We start from the raw sequence: 21,682 nt of genomic DNA, 5'->3' as shown, positions 1-21,682 counted from the left end.
CTAGGAGAACGGGCTTACTTACGACGACCTGCACGTGATACTACAGCATATAATAAATATACGTGTAGGCAAGACCAGAAAATGAATAAGGTGAACTTCATAAAGAACAGGACGGGAACAGATTATAAATGCACGGATAAAAAATAGTCTAGTTACAGCAAGACGAGCTCACAGATTCGGTTATAAAACAGAGTGTTATGAAACAGAGTGCTGATTGTATGTACACTGCAATGGAAACATGGAAAACAAGCCACGCAAACATTTGGGATTAAAAAATTGGCTGCGTATCTGCTCCTTTCGATAAAAATGTCGACAAAATACGATAGTCTTTCGTCGACATTTGTCAAGTAAATGCCTCCCTCTGCTTTCCCACTCACCTCTCATCCTGTTCCTCTGTCGTCTCGTTCCTCCCAAGATAACACGCTAGAGGTTTCCTCAAGTCAATTTAAATTTACCGCGTTCCACTGCTCCAAGTCAGATTCCTCGATGCCAGCGCTGCCGTACGGTGGAGACGCGCGTAAATCAAGGCACCCAACTACAACGTTTATAGGACCACGTTCCCCTACTTCACGAGCGTTCCAAGTGTAACGTGGAACCTACCTATCTTGTGGAACCTTTCGTTGCTGTTACCACTTGATTTTTTGTAAGTGCCGCCAGGTAGTGCAGGCAACAGCAGGTGACGGTTTTCTGCAGTTGTAGTATTTTATTTGCTATCACAAAAACCAAGCATCTGTGAATTGTTTAATAAAGCAACACTGCAAATATCACTCATGCATTGATTTCCTGCCTTATATTTGCGTAATGTCTTGTTCTTGTTCAACAATGTTGAAATGTATGAACATTAACACTGGACTTGGACGTTTAGATTCGGCTGTGGGTATGTAAGACTATTGCACAGTTCCTGTTTCACTTTGACGGGGTGGCTGAATCGAATCACAGACAGACAGACATATAGACAGACCAAAATTTCTGGGTTAAGTAGCCCAAGAAAGACTATCGTTTTTTAACCCTTTCAGGTGGTGCTTGCTATTTACCCCTAAACAATTTTGTTGTTATTTCTATGCTCTGTATCTCACCAATAAAACGAATCGGCAGGTTACTGACCCCAACAGAATTTGTTTTTTTACAGTCATGTACAGAATTTTGTACACAGCGCCCATGAGGTCAGGAGCATCAGGTTGCACTGAATATTTCCACGTACGCATATATTTGTGTGATATGCATTGTTTCTGTATATCTTAGGGCCACCAGTCTTTGAGAAAGCGAGGAAAAAGATGAAAACGCTCACCCTCTGAAGCTGTCGCATGCGTCGCCATTTTGTTTGTTTACCAGTGTAGTAACCTTACTTGTTGCCAGATGGCCCTAAAATCTTCATTGTTAGACGGAAGATACAAAATTATGCTAAACTAGCGAAAACTTTGTTTTGGTATTTTTTTGTAAAAACCACAAGATTGAAATGTACACAGTGGTGTACGTAGCATCTGAAAGGGTTAAAAAGCCAGTTTTCTGGCAAACTTTTGCAGCACGTGGAGGGACATGTAGCAGCTCACCACGAGGCACTCTTCCATGAACAATTTTCAGGAGGTAACAAAAATCTACCTTATTACGGGTAGAGGGTAAGCATGTCAGCATTACCAGCACAGATGATCATCCAAGGTTATAATTAGTGGCCAGACATGGTTAAACATAGATATCTTTTTGGGCCCTTCCAATAACGTACGGTTTCAATAAGCATACTGGGGGGCAAGTAGTGGTGCAGAGCGTGAGAACCCAGCTCCTTGAATTCCTTTGCTAGGCGACACACAACGCCAAGGGATCAAAGGGCTGGCCGACAAGGAATGACCCGGAATCCGTGGCGAAGCTCAGTCTGTCAACCCAAGATGTACTTATGCAATTATCAGAGCAAATCATCAAACCCCCCAGCGGCCTAGACACGGCGGCCATACTGGCCCTGGACCTGACCAAAGCATTTGACAACGTTGCGCACGAGGCCATAATGTCGGGTCTAGAATCGGTCAATCAGGGCGAAAGAATTTACAATTACATTAAGGACTTCTTGTCGAACCGCACAGCCGCCATACATCTAGACAGCCTCGTCTCTACCACTATCCCGCTAGGCAGTCGAGGCACTCCACAAGGAGCCGTCCTGTCACCATTACTTTTCAATCTAGCAATAATAAATATTCCCCTAAAGCTAGCACAGATTCCCCACCTCTACCATAGCCTCTACGCAGACGACATCACCCTCTGGATGAACCGGGGGAGTGATGTCCACATCGAAGAAACGCTTCAAAGAGGCGTAGAAGTGGTGGTGGAGGAGGCGAGGAAAGCGGGCTTGACCTGCTCCCCGGTCAAGTCTGAACTACTATGTATTCCCCCGAGCCACAAAAAACAACTCAGACCCAACATCAAAGTTCACATCGAAGGGAGAGAGATTCCAGAAGTCACTTCCCTCAAAGTCCTTGGGCTTCAGATACAATCATCCAGACTGAATAACAACTTTCTCAAGACAATAGAACGGCATGTAAACCAAACTACTAGTCTCCTGAAGAGAGTCACCAATAAGCACTCGGGCCTCACCGAGCAGGACAGGGTCCGCCTCCTTCAAGCCTTCATCGTGAGCCGAATAGTTTATTCCATTCCATACCTTAAGCTTACAACGGCAGAAACGGACAAAATAGACGTCCTCATTAGACGCGCCTACAAGGCGGCGCTACGCCTCCCCCCCGGAACGTCAACTGCCAGACTGGAAGGGTTAGGCCTTCACAATAAAGCCAGCGAACTTGTCGAAGCGCACCTGATGGGACAATACGAACGCCTCGCTCGCAGTCCCACAGGAAGGCACATCCACCAAAACCTAGGAATAGGATACCACACCCTATATCAGGATGCAACAACTATTCCTCATAATATTCACGCTAACATCATAGCCAAACCACTCCCCCGCAACATGAATCCTACGTACCACACTGATCGGAGGGAACAACGGGCCCGCGCCCTGCATAAGAATTACAAAAACCACCCGTTAGTAGTGTACGTAGATGCGGCGGAATACAGGCACCATGATGCTTTCACCGCAATCGCTGTCTGCAATTACCCCCAAACCAGCATCATTGATTCCATTACAGTCCGGACGCCCATCCCAGAACCGGCGGAAGAGGCGGCGACAGCGCTGGCCCTTTCACTCAACCCTACCCCCGCAACAATCATTACAGATTCTAAAACCGCTCTCCAAAATTTTGCCGCTGGACGCATATCCCCAACGGCGCTCAAACGTTTGCTCAGGAACCCCCCGCAATCCCCAGTACGACTTATCTGGACCCCCGCGCATTCTGGGCTCAATGGAAACGAGGTGGCCCATGACCTAGCCCGAGGATTTTCTATCCGGGCAGGGCCGAACCCGTATCCTTACCACGGAGCCCGGTCCGCGCGGGACCGTCTGATCGCTTTTCACGATATTACCACCTACTACCTCCTCTCCCGCCGGATCTATCCTCGGGCGGACAAATCCCTGACATTAGAACAAAGCCACGTCTGGCGCCAACTCCAGACGGGAGTCTTCCCCAATCCCGCCGTTATGACGCATATCCACCCCAGCCTTTACCCAACCTCGGCGTGCCCCTTATGTGGCGCTCATGCCAACCTGGCCCACATCATCCGGGCATGCCCCCAGGACCCTTTCCCCGAAATCCCTTCTGAGGAGAGGTGGGAGGCCTGGCTTCGCAGCCCCGACCCGGACCTACAGGTACGCCTGGTCAAGAGGGCGGAAGAGGTCGCCGAAAGGCACCGGCCTACGGTCACCACGAGCTCGCCCACCTAACTCAAGGAGAAGACGTCCTGGTGGAGTGGACGTTCAGCCCTTACCCGTCGCCAACATAAGAACTTCAATTCTCCTTGGTCGCTTCCTCAGCCAATAAAGTGTTTTCTCTCTCTCTCTCTCTCTCTCAGCTTACTGTCCAAACTGACACCCAGGTCATCAAGCTCTACCACACTGGACACTGGTAGTACTTCCCCGTTCATGTTATAGGAGAACAATATGGCGACAGTTTTCTAAAGCACTAACCTTATTCGAAAAAGACAACAGACATGGCGACACAAACGACACAGCCTCTACGGCGCAGCTGGTGCTGAAGGCGGTGGCGCCGCTATTGGCGGGCACCCCGAAATGCTGCCGCCAATCATTGCTTCCGACCCTGTGGGAAGCCGCTGGTGGTTCGGGTCATTTGGGAACCTCAATCCGTGTTGCCGTCCTTGTGAGACGCAAAAATCGCCCGAACCTCCAGCGGCTTTCCCCAGAATCGGAAGCAATGACTGGCGGCAGCATTTGGGGGTGCCCGCCAGTAGCGGCGCCACCGCCTTCAGCACCAGCTGGCATAAGTGCTAGTTTCAATGGCGACGAGGATTAGAGGTAAACAAGGAAAGCAAGAACAATTCTTTTTGCATGTTTGTTTGGGCTACTGCATAATGCAGAGGTGTATTATCTAGTATGTGCTGTCGTGAACATGTACTTTAGTGATTGTGCACGCAAAATCAGTCTGGCACCCTATTTAAGCGTCACCAGACATAAATGCTGAATATAGGCTTAACAACACACCCACTCAGCTGATTTCAGATTGATGTTGACAGCAGCTGTTGGAAGCTCACATCTGGTTCACCAATCGATTCACCATCTGATTCACCAATCTGAGTCGCCAATGAGCGATGTCAGCTTGCCCACCCAAACATCCCTTTGCACCTCAACAACAAATCATCACCAAAAAGTGGTGCTCACGCATTCTCCCGTCCTAAGAGAAGGCTTAGGCACCCTGTAACCTTGAAGTTTCGGCCCTGAGGTCCCCAACTTTAAAGGCGACCACACCTAATGGTCAGGGTATTTTCTTTTACTGCTATGCAACAAACACCACGTTAAGGAATACTTAGTTTACTGCATTACGTTCCGTAAAGGAGCCATGAAGAGAAAACAAAAGTTTGTTTTATTCGAAAGATTAGGTGTTTCATAGTACCCCAAGCGCTTTCCCGGAAGCAAATGATGCTTTATTCACTGATAAATAAGGCAATTTAAGCCAAAATTTTAAATCTCCCGCTAAAATTGAACATTCCGTGACGTGTACAATGGCGTCATAGAGCCGGTCCATGAAACAGATACTTAGTATGTCGACTCCATATAGCACCCACACGCGGGAGTCGATCGACACGGCGGCCATTTTAAAAATACTAGTAAAACCTAGTGCACCCGCAGCCCTAGTCATGGAATCGCCTGATCCGGAGAACAAAACTCTCGCCGAGGAGCTCGGGCTTGCATTTAACAACCTCACACCACAAAAACGCTCAATGCTTCTAAGTGCACGAGCGGCAAGGGTTGTGGGATACGCGGTGGACGGGATAGCGACCATTCCGCGATAGCCACAACAGACGAACGCCCAGCCGTCGGCACCGCTGCCTCGTCAGCCCCGTCGCGACGGACGAATATAGACTGGTACGTATGTGCCGTATTTTGATTACGGTTAATAATAGTTCAATTTCAGTAGCAGTATCACTTATGCCAGTTGGCCGGTGTCGTGTATGGAAAGCCGTTCGCGCGAGCTCTCTGCTTCGACCAGAAAGATACGAGCGTCAATGCGCGGTGTTTACGGCATTTTTTTTCCCAAGGTCAGAGCGATTTGACGAAGTCGGCAACGAGCGCCAGCATGTTCCAGGAGTGAGCTAACGTAAGGGTCCCTGCCGTAACTGAACAAACTGAAGTTTTCAGTGGTTGTAAACTGGAAACGAGCTCGTAACGACAGCAGCAAACCAACACCATTCGAAACTTACGCGACGACTGGCACTATCTCGTCGCTTCTTGCTGTTCCTTACTCCCCTCGTTTCTATTTTTACCTTTGCTGGTTGGCGATATGACGGCCAACCTCCTGTGAAGGGATTACGATACGAAGCAAGGTCGCGGCTGTGCGTGCTGGAACGGTTCGTTGGCCCCGAAGAGCCTCGAACCCGAAAATTCGTCTGCGCGACGGCGAGATGTCGAGCTCGGCCGGCGCGCTAGTTTCGTACGCATTGGCGCACACGCTTGCGAGTTCGTTCGGACCTTCAACCGTTTACTCCAGCGTTCTTTGTCATAAAAAGAATGTGCAGTATGTTTCACGGGCATTTAGCTCGCTATGCAAGCTGTAAGCCCTGCCTAACATGCGTTTGCTTTTGCCGGCCTCCGCCAATCGCAGAGCTTAGCCCATGTGACGGCATAGGTTCTGTTGCGGGAAATGAGCTGGTGGGTCGCATGACCATTCCCGTTTTTCCTATTTATGTAGCTTATTTGAGCGAAGTTTGCGTTATAAGTGGTGTCGTTATGGTTCTAACGAGGCAATCTTTCGAATGAACCAAACTTGTGTTTTCTCTTCATGGCTCCTTTAATCCGCTCCTCCAGCAGTGGACATACATGTCAATAGCTCTTCAGTAAATGGAAATAGTAAAGCTCTCCAGTATTCTCACGAATTGTGCCACTGCGTTAGAATTTTCAGAAATGATGCCGAATTGCATTCAAAGGCAAAAGCCAGACAATCAAAAAGTGACTTTGTAGTGTGCAGTACAACATTCAAACGCAGTGGGCACTGCATGGTCAAATGACCGTATTTGGTCCTGCTGTGCACATCCTAGCCTTAGCAACCTGCTTCACGCAACTTGTGATCAACTATCATCCACAGTGCAGCCTCCGGATAGATTACTGTCACACAGATTTGCATGTGGGGCACTTTTGACCGCAGAAAATAATTCTCGCAGAAAACATTTCCCATGCAGAAAGCAGCACCTGGTCAGATAGAATGGCATTTTTTACGGTAAAAATTTCCCAAAATTACCAAAGAGGCGGCAACACACCTCAGGCCACTTCTCATAAACGATGGCACAGCAGGGTGTAAGAGCATTTACTTTATTCACTTGGAGAGAAACACAAACGTTACAACAGTTGCGGGGAGGGAGGACCAAACATGCATCATACATTGAATAAAATCTGTATCGTAATGAACACGCCTTTAAAATGACATTTGTATTGTTTATATATATTTATTCACATATGTATAAACTAAACACACTCTTTAGCATTTCCAACTACTTGTTGGCAATAAACAGAACACAACAGCTTTCTGAAATTGAAGCAAAAAAAAAGCACCTTGGAACAGGGCAGCCTCAAATGCCTGAGAGACAGCAGTACACACAGAGAAAAATAGAGACAAAAGCTGTGCAAAGAAGTATTGTACCAATAGTTTGCTTCAGCTTAGTGAATTCTGGAAGAGGGACCCCATTGGTTTGGCAAACAGATTACTTTGTCCTTTTCAAATGTGGGAAGCAAGAAATTTGGTAAGACTTGGGAAGTGCCAGACTGCATATTGACGGCAGGGGAAGAAAAGTTTTACAGCAAAAAATATCATATTAGAATACCCTCCTTGTGCATGGAATGAAAAGCTTTTTTTTTTTAATTTCGCCGGATTGACCACCAAACCAGGCGGCCACAAAAGCATGCAACAGTCTCATAAGAAAATATGTCTTCTACTACGTGTGCCCATTGTGCCTTACCAAACAGTTGTTCAGCCTGACAGGGGAAGTTAAAAAGGCTACAGCACAAAGAACATTTGCTCTGTAATGAATAAAGAATGCTGCTGCCTCCCTGACAAAGAGGCACAAAAAAGTAAACAAAAAGTAAAATTGATCAGACAAGAATGTGCCGTCACTATGCAGCGTTCAAAAATAAATGTTCCACAACAGGGAGGTGCAGTGTTAAGAGGCTTGCCACTTAAAAAAAATTATTTGCACAGCATTCTGCTTGCACAAACGTGTACCTAAATTAATAAAAGGAAGGGCAGAGGGCCCGTCTATATACCGCCAGGCCCAGGCACTTACGCGATAAAAAGCATAGGGCCGAGTACTGCCCCTTGTGGCACACCCTCAAACGAAAATGAAAGTGCAAAAGGTTAACGATATTCTGCAACAACAGGGTCACAACGGGTGCTCACACTTTCCTATACAGCATACACACGACTTCCCGCCATAGTTCCGCCCGTCAACGAAGCACTCTTCACTGGTGCGGGAGCAGAACTGGGGCTGCACTCCGCTGCGCACGGGACGAGTACGCGGTCAGTTTTGCTCTCCTCCTCATGGGAGCGAACATGTCATCCAACTCCCCTCAGCTTTCGAGAGGAGTCCGCCAACGCTTACAAGAGTGAAATGACTGTTTGACTCTTCATCTGCTCCCCGATTTCTTGGAGTGCAGGCAGAAGACGTGAAAGCGGCCACATGGGCCCACGCAGCAGCTGCAGCGTTTGCGGTGGTTCTCCACTCCTCATGTGTAAAAACGCTTCTGAACGGTGTGGGGATCTCGCTTGTCCCATTCAACGCGCTATCTCGCTCGAGCAGCGCAGCCGCGGTTGCAACGGAAAAGTTTCTCTACTAACTTTTTTATCAGGTGAATACAAAGCGAAATGTGTTTTTGTGCGTGCGCCACTGGTTCCGGAAGGACAACACGCTGTGCGAGGTTCGAAAGACGGCTGGACGCAAAGAATGCTCATGTTCTTTTCTCGGAGCACTTTGAAGCCGGCTGCTTTGCCACGACGGGCCAAAAAAACGTTGCGACAAGGGAATGCATTCCTACCGTTTCTCAGACTTTTCATAAACATATACTGCAAAATCTGAACTGCTGCGGCCATTGGTGATGATCACGATCGATTACACACATCGGGTGGACTTTTGAAAAAACCTTTCGCCTGTTGTCGGCTCAGTAGTGCCATATATATCAGAAGTTGTGACACTGAAAGTGCATGGTTGCACATTTCGCAATGAATGCTGCTGTGAGCTGCTGTCGAGTGAGCTGCCGGCAGCTGTTAAAACTAATGGAGGAGCCATGAAAGCATGTGGTGAAGATTGGCCACAATGTGGACAGTGCAAGGGCCTAAAATCGTAATACGCGAGTAGTGACCGCGCCTTATCGTAAAGACGTTGACAGTGACCTTTGAACAAGCATTATTTGCTCAGTTGTACATGATGATAATGACTTCATAACAGTCATTAACATCATCTGTTTATTGATTTCATTTTTTCTTACATCTGGTGTGGCAAGCTAGGCGCCTTGCCCAGGATAACCTCACCGGTACCATTAAAGACTATTCTCTCTCTCTCTCTCTCTCACTCACTCTCCGTCATCGATACACTCAACAACCAAATTAACGCTTTTGTAGCGAGAGCTGCAATGGCCGCATTCTCAGCGTTTCGATAAGGCCGGTGGCCGCACCGCGAGCACAGTGGTCGCCTAGCAACTGCCGCAGCTGGCAGCACCGCTCGCCGCGCCATCTGGCATGACTTCAAAGGAGGCGCCGGTGAGACCGCGTTGCAACAACAGAGGATGAGCCCGCGTTGCAGCATATATATTTCGAAGAGACGGCTCGGTGGGATTAGTTGTCAGATATGGAAAGTCGGGCGGAGAGACTGAAAGAAGTCGTCTTAACGAAACCAAGAGGAGGCAGCGAGCCGAGGAGACGGATGAAGAACGAGCTGCACACCTTTAGAAGCGTCGTAACCTTACGGAAAACCAGGCTAAAGAATAACATCAACCGCTCCTCTCACTACGCACACCCAGTCATAACTGAGTTGAGCCGCGGCGAATTTATTTTTTCAAAGAAGATTGCCAGCAAAGGTCGGGTTTCACCAATTTCGCAAAGAAACCAACCGGAAAACTCAAACAGCGCAGTACAAACGCACCTTACAAGGACTATTTTTTACAAACCTTTAATAGTCGGATCGGAACCGTAGTGCCAGTAAGCTGGCCAACTGGTCCGACTTTGTATTCTCTTGTATTTTTCTGGTGTGCTTAGTTGTTAAGGGCGCGTGTTTTATTTATGTGCTTACGTACATACATACATACATGCATACATACATACATACATACATACATACATACATACATACATACATACATACATGCATGCATGCATGCATGCATGCATGCATGCATACATACATACATACATACATACATACATACATACATACATACATACATACATACATACATACATACATACATACATACATACATACATACATACATACATACATACATACATACATACATACATACATACAATAATTTAGGATTCCGCTGCAGAAACAATATTCAGCTCTCACGGGGAAGCAGTTTACAATACAGCAAGCCAGCGACAATCTTACACGCTTTATCACTGAGTGTGCAGTTGAAGTCGGGGGCACAATTCCTAGACAGGATGCTGGAAAACTTTCCCCGGAGACGAAAGGTACAATTAGGAAACGGGAAAGCATGACGATCTTTACCCCAGCTGACAGAATAGAACTAGCGGAGCTTTCGGAGTTATTAAATAATCGTAAGACAGCTGACACACGGAAGTGTGTCAGCTGTTAGGGAGGGAGGGGATCGAGCACGCTGTAAAAAAAGGAGGCAGCCTGAAAACAGTGAAGAGGCTCAGCAAGGCTTGGGAGTGGGCTAGTTGGTGTTTTAGCATCTTGAAGTGCAGAGGTGCGCTGCCTGACACGAAACGTCGGACAGGGTTAATACCACAAAAACAGACAAGGTGAGGCGCAAACTATCAACTGTTTATTATCTTGTGAAGGGGGGCGGTTATATATGACGGAAATGAAGAACATGCACGAAAAAATAACAATAAAACGCTACACGTGACATGATATCTATTCCTCATTTTGGAAACTTATTTCACGCGCCGAAAGCCGGATTGAAGGGGCGCTAACACAATCACCCTCCACTCCTGTCAACATTGCATATGCTTCGTATATTTCGCGGGTAATCTTGTCTCTGGAGCGGAACAAAATGGTTGTCCCCTGAAAATCGGGCGAACATTTCTTCTCGCACTTCTTAACATGCGCGGCCAAATTTCCATTTGCCGCCAGTTGCGCGCATGCATTCTTATGTTCCCGTAATCTGTCGTTGAGACAGCGGCCTGATTGCCCCACGTACGACCTACCACAGGAGAGGGGGATCTTGTATACAATACCCTCTGCGCAGTTGACGAACTGGCGCCTGTGCCGTGTGCCACATTCGAAACCTTTTTTCCTCTCTTGATTTGCAGCCTTGCACAGTCCCTTTAGTTTCAACGGGGCAGAAAATACCACCGGAATATTATGTTTGGCGCCCACTTTCTTTAGCCGGTGCAAAACCCTGTGAATGTAGTTCATGACAACTGGTCGAATCTTAAGTCTTTCCTTGTTCTTCTCGGGGCTGTTCGCGTTTTTCACCTTCTTCAGCACATTCTCTGCAAGTGATACAAGTACATGGGTAGGGTAACCACCCTTTTTCAGCCTTATACATTGGCGGTCTAGGCTGTCCGTCACAGTGTGCCTTCTCGAGGACTTGACACCACTTGGTGTAACAAGGTGTTTCCTCTACGTCGACGACTTTTTAGTATGCATGCCTTCAGGAACAAACCTCGACAGTGCCATCCCTAAAATTATGGAACAGTTCAGCCGGTTGCATGTGGGGCTAGATTTCACACACGAAAAGCCGGAAAACAAGTGCCTACAATTTCTTGACCTGTTTTTAAAAGAAGAAGAATTTCACACATGTTGGGCCTACCGCACAAGAGGGGAGAAGGGACTGCTGCCTTATGACTCGTCCCACACCAAATTGATTAAGCGTGGAATTGCAACTTCCTGCATCACGCAGGCAATCACGAAATCGTGCCCGCACACTGTTACGGACAGCCTAGACCGCCAATGTATAAGGCTGAAAAAGGGTGGTTACCCTACCCATGTACTTGTATCAGTTGCAGAGAATGTGCTGAAGAAGGTGAAAAACGCGAACAGCTCCGAGAAGAACAAGGAAAGACCTAAGATTCGACCAGTTGTCATAAACTACATTCACAGGGTTTCGCACCGGCTAAAGAAAGTGGGCGCCAAACATAATATTCCGGTGGTATTTTCTGCCCCGTTGAAACTAAAGGGACTGTGCAAGGCTGCAAATCAAGAGAGGAAAAAAGGTTTCGAATGTGGCACACGGCACAGGCACCAGTTCGTCAACTGCGCAGAGGGTATTGTATACAAGATCCCCCTCTCCTGTGGTAGGTCGTACGTGGGGCAATCAGGCCGCTGTCTCAACGACAGATTACGGGAACATAAGAATGCATGCGCGCAACTGGCGGCAAATGGAAATTTGGCCGCGCATGTTAAGAAGTGTGAGAAGAAATGTTCGCCCAATTTTGAGGGGACAACCATTTTGTTCCGCTCCAGAGACAAGATTACCCCCGAGATATACGAAGCATATGCAATGTTGTCAGGAGTGGAGGGAGATTGTGTTAGCGCCCCTTCAATCCGGCTTTCGGCGCGTGAAATAAGTTTCCAAAATGAGGAATAGATATCATGTCACGTGTAGCGTTTTATTGTTATTTTTTCGTGCATGTTCTTCATTTCCGTCATATATAACCGCCCCCCTTCACAAGATAATAAACAGTTGATAGTTTGCGCCTCACCTTGTCTGTTTTTGTGGTATTAACCCTGTCCTACGTTTCGTGTCAGGCAGCGCACCTCTGCACTTCAAGTGAAGAGGCGTCTTGGCGTGGGGAGAAATCAGATGTATGCACTTAAAGACAAGCAAGCCACTGTCACCGCAAATAGGGATAAAATAGTTATAGTAGCCGAGGAGTTCTACAGAGATCTGTACAGTAGCCGTGACACCCCGGATACTTTACGAGGAAGTATTTCAGAGGAGATAGACTTCCCTTGAGTAACGACAGAAGAAGTAAAGAAGGCTTTGAAAGAAATACAAGGGGGCAAAGCACCTGGTCAGGATCAGATAACAGCAGACCTCTTGAAGGTGCTTTCGTTCTAGAAATCTGGGAAACTTGTACCCGCAAAGCTTAATGACCGCGAGTGTACGGAAATGTAATGCCCACGAGTGAACGCGTATATCGAATCGTACTAGAAATCGTACTAGAAATACTGCAAAGTTAAATGAGCGCGAGTGTACCGGAATACCGACCGCGAGTGAACGCGAACATCATTCTAATCTATAAGAATGTATTCTTACATAGCTTCTGATATAGGTTCTGAATATACATCAAATCATGGTAAACCAATTGTGTAAATCATGTGCTCAGATCATAGCCGTGACCTGAACACAAAAGGAAAAAAATTAATATAAATACAACAGATGAATACAACAACAGAGAAAACATGTATGAAGATCAGAACTATACAGGCAAAACATTAGGTGTAATGCAGCATGGTGTCAAAGCTTTATAGATCATTGGGTGAATATACACATAAAAATACATCAGTTCTGAGTTGTTTACAGCATGATAATGCCTGCCGTAAAAGATAATATCATTTACTTTTCATAATAATTATAGCACAAATAGGCGATAACACTTTTTAATATATGAATTACTGCCCAATAACACAAAAATTACTGCTTTATATATCTATATTTTGGGATCTCAACTTATTTAAAAGGTGCGGAACTGTAAGACGTAGCATTTCACGACCGTAATCATTACGGCAGAATGGAATATGGCAAAAATCTTGAGTGCGCGTTCTGTAGGCCTACATATTTGCTTACCGGTAGCAAACAGCTATGTTTTCCATAGTTAATAGATTTGACGTACCGTATTGACAAATAATTTTGCCACAGTCTTGGAATGGGGATAACGTTGAAGCGTTTATCCAAGGCTCCGTGCGTGCTAGGTAAGAGGCATTAGCTATATCGGTAATGGCCTTCTTTTGCAATACATAAAATTTTTTTAGTATTTGCTTGCTTAGTTCTACTGCATCCTAAGAACCGATAGTCGACGTGGGACATGAAAAGGGTGCTATAAAGAATGCGCTTTACAGGTATTGGCAGAAAATACCGAAATTTCGGGAGTATTACGACACATTTAGCAGGGGAACTAGTAACTGAATCAACGTGGGTGTCCCAAGTCATATTATGATTTAAATAAACTACTAAAGGTTTTTATGTCGTCCACAATGTCAATATTTAGTCCCTCGATGGCGAAACTAATGTTGTGCTTAAAACCGTGGAGCTTATGATAAAAAAACGACCGCTTTTCTTTTTGTTGCATAAGAACCAAAATGTTATCGTCCCTCCGTGACTGCAAAGGTGCAAGTGCGTCATTTATGACCGGCTGTAATAATTGTACGTTGGTACCTGTGAAAAATATACTTTGTTCGTCTTTCTATATTAGAAAGTTTATTTTTTCGTCAATTTTGGTAATTTCATTATCGTAAAACGGGAACAACGGACCCACGATACTTCCCTGTGGTACGCCTGGTGATATTGCTTCGAGTGATGAGACATGCTTTCCTATACTTACCCATTGTAAATGATATTTTAAATATGATTAGAGTAGCAATAGGGGTGCTCCTCTGACGGCATATCGTTCTAGTTTATCCAGTAAAGTTCGGTTATTGAGGCGATCGAATGCCTTGGACAAGTCCACAAACACTCCCACACATACTTGTCTGTTCTCCAACGTTGAAGCATTCATTCATTTTGCGCAAGTAATGCGGTTTCCGTAGATTTTCCCCGACGAAATCCGTATTGCCATGGTGATAGTAGTTTGTGTTTACCCGCAAAGCTGGTTATTCGCTTCAAAATTATTTTTGTAAGCCTTTCGAAAGAATAACTAAGGTAGAATTGGGCCTATAATTTGTCATGTTATTCCTTTCTCCGGATTCAAACACTAGGATAACTTTAGATGTCTGCATTAGGTGAGGAAAATTACCAGTAAATAGGCATACAGGCTGTATATATAGGTAAGTATTGGAGAAGTTACTCTTAATTATCGCACATTTTACCAGCGCCATCTGACTTTCCTCCGTATCACATAAGGTAAGAAAAGCAATGGGTATTTTAGTTTTAGACGTAGGCTCAAAAAATGTGCTATCCGCATTTCATACAATAAGACGTACCGAATCATCCGGTTTACATGGTGCAGGTTTTACTACGATTTTAAAAAATTGTTTAATTCTACCGCTATTTTCTGTCATTCTAAGCAGCTGCCATGAATAGTGAGCTGCCGAGTGCTCGAGTGGGTTAGTGTACGGTTAAATAAACTTTTAGTTTTTTCATATTTGTTCGATACCTATTCCTGGATCACTGAGACACTGATTGAACAAATATTCGCATTTTTCTCTTCTTTTAAAAGCGTTCAATTTATTTCGGTACTCCTTGGAAGTTATTACATCATTTATTGCTTTTGTTTTAAAGAACTCCTTTAACAAGTTTTGTTGTCTTTTTTATCATTTTTTAGCATTCATTATTTATTTAGGGCTGTCTATTCCTACTGCACCGTTTAAATTTTTTCAGGAGAATGTGTATGGTACAGGCGCTTATATTATCAAGATAAGTGCTTCATGAGCTCCATAAGCATTTTCAGCCAGAAAATCTGAGTCCCATGACGTGTTAATCACGCTATTACAAAAAGCTTCTAGGGTAGCCGGTGGGATGTTATGAAAGCTAATGGTTGATGGTGTATTAGTCTATCGTGTAACTTTACATTCTAAAAGTAAATAAATTGAAAAATGGTCACTCAGATCATTGCTAATGACCCCCGATGATGCACTATATGATGGTGTGTTCGCGACGGAAATGTCAATCAGTGTTTCTGTCTGAGCTGTGGTTCGCGTTGCGGCTTTCAGCGAAATTTCATGTGCAGTAGTGTGAATAGTAGATAATAGTATGCTTTGCACAAGGGAAGGTTTTAATGAGTCAATAGTAAAATCACTACCCAGGACCGATTTGAATTGATTTATGATGACATAGTTTAACAAATTTTCAACCTGGGTGATGAAGTGGTCCAAAAGACATTCACGTGGTCGATAAACTTCGGAAAATACATAGTCCTTTGACATATGGGTCAGGTATTCAATGTCAGAACAAATAAACCAAAAGTGCTGCACGATGTTATACTCGATTTTATTATTTAAGATTATCGCGATACCACCGCCTCAGTATTTGATCTGTTAAGCAGAAATTCTGGCAGCCGTCGCGTTGCTAAGCGTCACTACTGCAGTCGTACCATGTCTCAGCAAGTATTGACCAAGCCTCCAAGCATAACCACGCATAAACTTAGCCCAACCTAAGCTATGTGGGGCCGGGATCTCTCCTGTTTCTTCACCCTTGCTCCACTAATGCAAGCTGCGCCAGTTTTGTTTCCTAATTTTTTTAACTTTATTATTTTTCTATGACCAATTTTCGGTTTCATCTTCTCAGATAAAGATCTTCAAGAAAACACCAGTGAGTTGACCAACCCCTCGCCCATTAAATTATGCGACAACACCAATTGAAGATACAAAAACAAGCATACCTTTTTAGGTCCGGCAGCACATACTGGTTGCACGAATGCTGAGAGACATGCATTTGGAGTATACCATTGGCAGAAGATTGCCCGAGCACGAGCCTTATCCTCCACATATAGAACCCAGATATAAGGCCCTGAATACCTGCAATGTCTACGCATTCCCCTATCCAGCACTCCCGCCTATGTGACCTGTGCAGTGAATCAACGGGGACCGGAAGCAATATCCTGCAGATTCAAGAAAATGGTTACCGATGCTGTCGAAAAAGCCGCCATTGATTACGCCATCACAACTACACATAACCCAATCAACATAATTACAGATTCTCAGACACCTTGCAGAAATTATGTGCAAGGTCGCATTTCCAAACGGCATTTCATCTCCTACCAACAAGAGCGAGCATTCCGGAAGTTTATTCAGTCTGGGTACCAGGACACGAATCCCATGAGGGTAATAAGGCGGTTCACGGCGTTGCCCGCATTTATACGCGATGTCCCAACTATGGTGCACCAATATTTTAAAGAGGAGTAATGGCGTTACTCCCAGAAAACATCCAGCATAAGATTTCCATCACAGTGGAGCAGAGGCTAGTAACTTTTTGTTAATGAGATTGAATTAGGTAGCTTTAATATTTTTTAAATAGAAAAGTATCGTTCCAATGAATACAGTGCCAATTAATCACTTGTAGCTACTCAGGAGGGACATCTAACTGCGGTATTTTCACCGACTACTTATGCGTACTCATTTATTCTGACTGATAAAGGAAACACGGGAAATATGAAAAATACCACGTGACGGTGTTCCCGCCCGCACCACAAAGCAGTCCTCTCGAACAGTTTTCCTCTGACATTTCCAGAATTAACTAAAGAATAGAAAGAAGAAATCGTGAGTAAGTCTGTGCCTTATCTGCGACACATGCCCGCGAAACCCTGTTGCTGCTCCTTTCGTGCCATTATCAAGGAAAGGCGCTGTCTTTTTAAGAGTGCGACAGGCAAAGCAGTTCCAATCAGCTTATTTGGGGACGCTGGTTTACCATACAGTTGGGAGCGCCGTCACGCGGTATTTTTTATATTTCACGGATTTTCTTTATTACTCAAAATAAATGAGTACGCAATTAGTGCGTCGCTAAAAATTCAGCAGTTAGATGTCCCTGGTCGGTAGCTACAAGTGCCTCATTAACCCCTTAATGACTGGGACAGCACTTCGCGAGTCTATATTTATTTGCAATTACTTAAAATCCAATTAACAAAAAAATTACTGGCGACTACTGCACTTTACTTGAAACATTATACACTGGGGTTTCTTCGGGTAACACAATTGCTCTTTCTTAAAATCTCGGTGCATGATACTTGGGACACACTGTACATAGACCGGGCTGCTTCTTTCCCGGGCCAGTCAGCTCCCCTTTCATCTAACCTATAACCCCTGCTGTGCTACATGGGCATCTGCGGACTACTTAGCAAACGGGATATTTTCCCCTATTCACACCACCAACATACACCACCACCTTCAGACGACTCGAGACTAACAGATATCCGAACACAGCCATGCCCGTGCCATCTATCCAACAGAATATCAATTTACCTGCAACTACTGTTTATCCCCCGGTTCCCTATATCATCAGGTGTAGTAGTGCCAGAAAACACCGGATCTGCGGACAATCCCTAGCCCATTCATACAACTATGTACGGCGAGGTTACACAGCAGAAAATCCGCGTTCAAGCTTGGCCTGGTGAAATCGGCCCGAGTAGCCACCAGCACCCAGGGGATCCTTGCGGGTTCAAATGTCAAAAAAAAATTACGATTACAATACAGCTAACTACGATAAAATGAGCAAGAACTAGATATATTTCATAATACAATACTAATGCCTTTGTTTGAGAGTCGTTCAATCGATGAAAAGTGGTCGCTTTTCAGGGACGAAATGGCTGCTTTGGCGACGAAATACGTACCGCTCATTTATATCTCAAACGATAGAACAAATCCATGGTTTAATACGGGTCTCCACAAACAAAGAAACAAAAAGAAGCGATTATACAAAAACTCCATCCGTACTCCTCAAGCATGGGAGAAGTATAAATAACGTCTACAAAAATACGTGTCTGTTTTAACGGCTGCTAAAAATAAATATTTTTCATGCGACCTGCCTTCAATCCTTAAAACCAATCCAAGGAAGTTTTGGCAAGAAATATTTCCCCGAAACGATGGTCATAAAATATTGCTGCACGGTGACGACCACATTCCCATTTCCGACGTTAATTGTGCTAGTGTCTTCAACACGTTTTTTTCGTCAGTTTTTACCCAGGAAAACTATTCCAACGTTCCCATTTCGATTACCTTGATTGCCCATATATGCAACCAATTTCCCTTACTATGGAAGGTATTGAAGCTTTAATAAGCAACCAAAAACTGTCCACGTCCGCAGGAGTAGATAACATAAACTCACAACTTTTAAAAAACACGAAATCAATTTCAAGTGTGATCTTATATCACATATTCACGCAGTCATTATCTTCTGGCCATTTGTCTAGGGACTGGAAAATAGCTAAAATCATGCCGATGCATAAATCGGCTAATAAAAACTCACCGGACAACTACCGTCCCATTTCACGAACGTGCATATGATGTAAGATGCTGGAACACATTATCGCTTCTAACATTTACTGTCATCTTGAAACCAATAAATTTTTTTTTCGCTAACCAGCACGGTTTTAGGAAAGGCTTTTCTTGTGATACACCGCTTTTGAATTTACTACGGACTTACACAATAACATGAACAGTAACTCGCAAACTCATTGTCTCTTCCTCGATTTTTCCAAAGCGTTTGATCGTGTAGCCCACTGCCGTTTATACAGTAAATTATCCGCCCTCCGATTATATTCTTTAACTTTATTTTGGCTTTGTAACTTCCTTTCCATGAGTGAACAGTTCACGGTGGTTAATGGGTCTACTTCGCCGCTTTCCCCTGTCTCCTCGGGTGTGCCTCAAGGCAGCGTTCTTGGCTCCTTACTATTTTTAATATTTATTAATGACCTACCTTCTCGCATAACATCTTGCGTGTGACCTTTTGCTGACGATTGCATAATCTAACGGAAAATAAATAACCCTAGTGACCATGTAACGCTTCAAAATGACCTAAAGGCTATCTGCGACTGGTGCAATACGCGGCAAATGTCTGTGAACTTAAACATATGCCAAAAAATTTCTTTCAGCCGAAAACGCGTTAACTCTAATTTTTCGTACTTCCTAAACAACCATTTAATTGCTGACGCTTTAAATTATAAATACTTAGGCGTGCTCTTAACGGCCACCCTTTCGTGGTCCACCCACATTAACGCCATATGCGCTAAAGCTTCGCGATCACTGGGACACTTACGTCGAAATCTGCATGCTGCGCCCTCTAACATTCGTCAACTAGCCTATAAAACTTATTTACTACCGCAGTTAGAGTTCCCTTCTTCCGTTTGGTCCCCTACCAAAATTACCTAATTGAAAAAATAGAAGCAGTGAAGGATCGGGCTGCACGGTTTATAACCAAGTCATATAACTTCAGCTCTAGCATAACAAAAATAAAACACGATCTTTCACTGGAAACACTGGATCTGCGCCGGCAAATCGCTCTCCTGTGCATTTTTCACAAATACATTCATAACACCAGATACTCCCCTTTGCGCATTATAACTCCTGTTTCCACATCACACAGATTATTTAACCAACGTAGCTTCGCACGCATGTACGGCACCACCAACGCATTCAATTCATCCGCCGTTCCACGTGATATCCGCTTGTGGAATGATCTTCCTGATACCATCGCGTCGCTGACTAACCCGGAAATATTCCGTCATCACTTGCAGATTCATTTTAGATGCGACGCATCTCTTGCTCTCGGATATGTCCATCCGTTGTCGTTGTCGCGGCGTTCGCACACCACCTGCGCATGCGCAAACTCTCCTCCGTTTTTCTCGCCAACAGCTGTGGGCAACGCGCTCTCTCTGTTTCATTATCATAACAGCTGCGCGCGCTTCGCTGACGCTTCCCTCTCGCATTTGCTCTCGCTGCGCATGCGCAACTCTCCTCCGTTCGTCTCCACTCCTTGAAGTGCTGAATATAAAGCGGTGAGCGCCCTGCGCCGGTTCAGTCACAGAACAGGGAGGATTTTAGAGAAGCAAAGGTCTAGCTTTGCCTGTAGTGCCAGAAAAAGCGTAGTGGCGGCGCACGGCCTCCGCGATCGGCTGCCGGCGGCGCGCCGTCGGCAGCCGATCGCGGAGGCCGTGGGCGGCGTCGTGAACTACCGAACATACCCGGTTGATGGCGCTGTAAACACGGCTTTGTAAACATGGCGGATGCTTTTCGCACAGGCCGCTTGAGCTCCTTAACAACATGGCTGCCCTCGCACGGCGGCCGCCGGCTCGCTGCTCTACGGCCGGACTCGACTCTCCTCCTCCCGCGCGCGAAAGGAGGGTCGAGTCCGGCCGTGGCTGCTCCGGCTGGTTCCTGGCTGGCACGCTGGCCGCGTGTTTACTTGCGTCGCGCCAGTGAAGTGATGTTACGCCAGGTGACCAGATGGCCTCGACTGGCACAGACCACAGTGAGCAGCAAGTGAGAATAAATCGTTTATTGACATTCGCAGAAAATTTTTAGTTTGCGACCGAATTAAAGCACCATGGTATTTTTAAGTAACATATTGCTTAGTTGTGCTTTAACAATACCAATTTCCTCTACACCCGACCCCGGACTGACCGCTTCGAGTTCATGAAGCCCAACCAATGTACGAGTTAGTTCCCGTACAAAAAAGTCTTAAATAAGAGAGGCGAGCGGACTCTTCTATTGCGCAATTACTTACCTCCTGTTTGAATAGATCCCATTTCTGATGTAAAGACTGTGTGTTTCAAGAAACTAGTCAAGCAATCTGATATACGTTTACAAAATATTCTATCAGCCAATAAAAAGGTATTAAGCCTCCACAGATCACATAGAGGCAGCATACTACGCGGTCTTGGACTTCCTAAGCAAACAGATACCATACAGTGGTCTGTGAAGAAGATCGGGCGTACAAGTCAGAAATGCTAGGCATCTCATTTGCTGAAATATATATGCGGTCAAGACGGGCACTCGGATTGCTCTGAAAGTGAGTAAAGTACATAGTACTCACTTTTTCCTGACGAACATCGACAAGACCATCATCATGCACTACATCAAACAGGGTGGCTGTACTTTGGTCACAGTGTGAACTTGGTCTAGATCGCTCCTGCTCACAGCAGACACAATTAAAATCCCCCATGAGGAGTATTTTCTGTTGTGTGCGCAGAAAATTTCCTAGTGATATAAAAAAGGATTTACGCTCCTGGCAAATCACCCATACATA

This window comes from Haemaphysalis longicornis, unplaced genomic scaffold (assembly GCF_048455015.1).
Source record: "Haemaphysalis longicornis isolate Haplotype H1 unplaced genomic scaffold, Haemaphysalis longicornis Haplotype H1 scaffold_2, whole genome shotgun sequence".
NCBI lineage: Eukaryota > Metazoa > Arthropoda > Arachnida > Ixodida > Ixodidae > Haemaphysalis > Haemaphysalis longicornis.
This window is presented reverse-complemented; position numbering follows the sequence as displayed.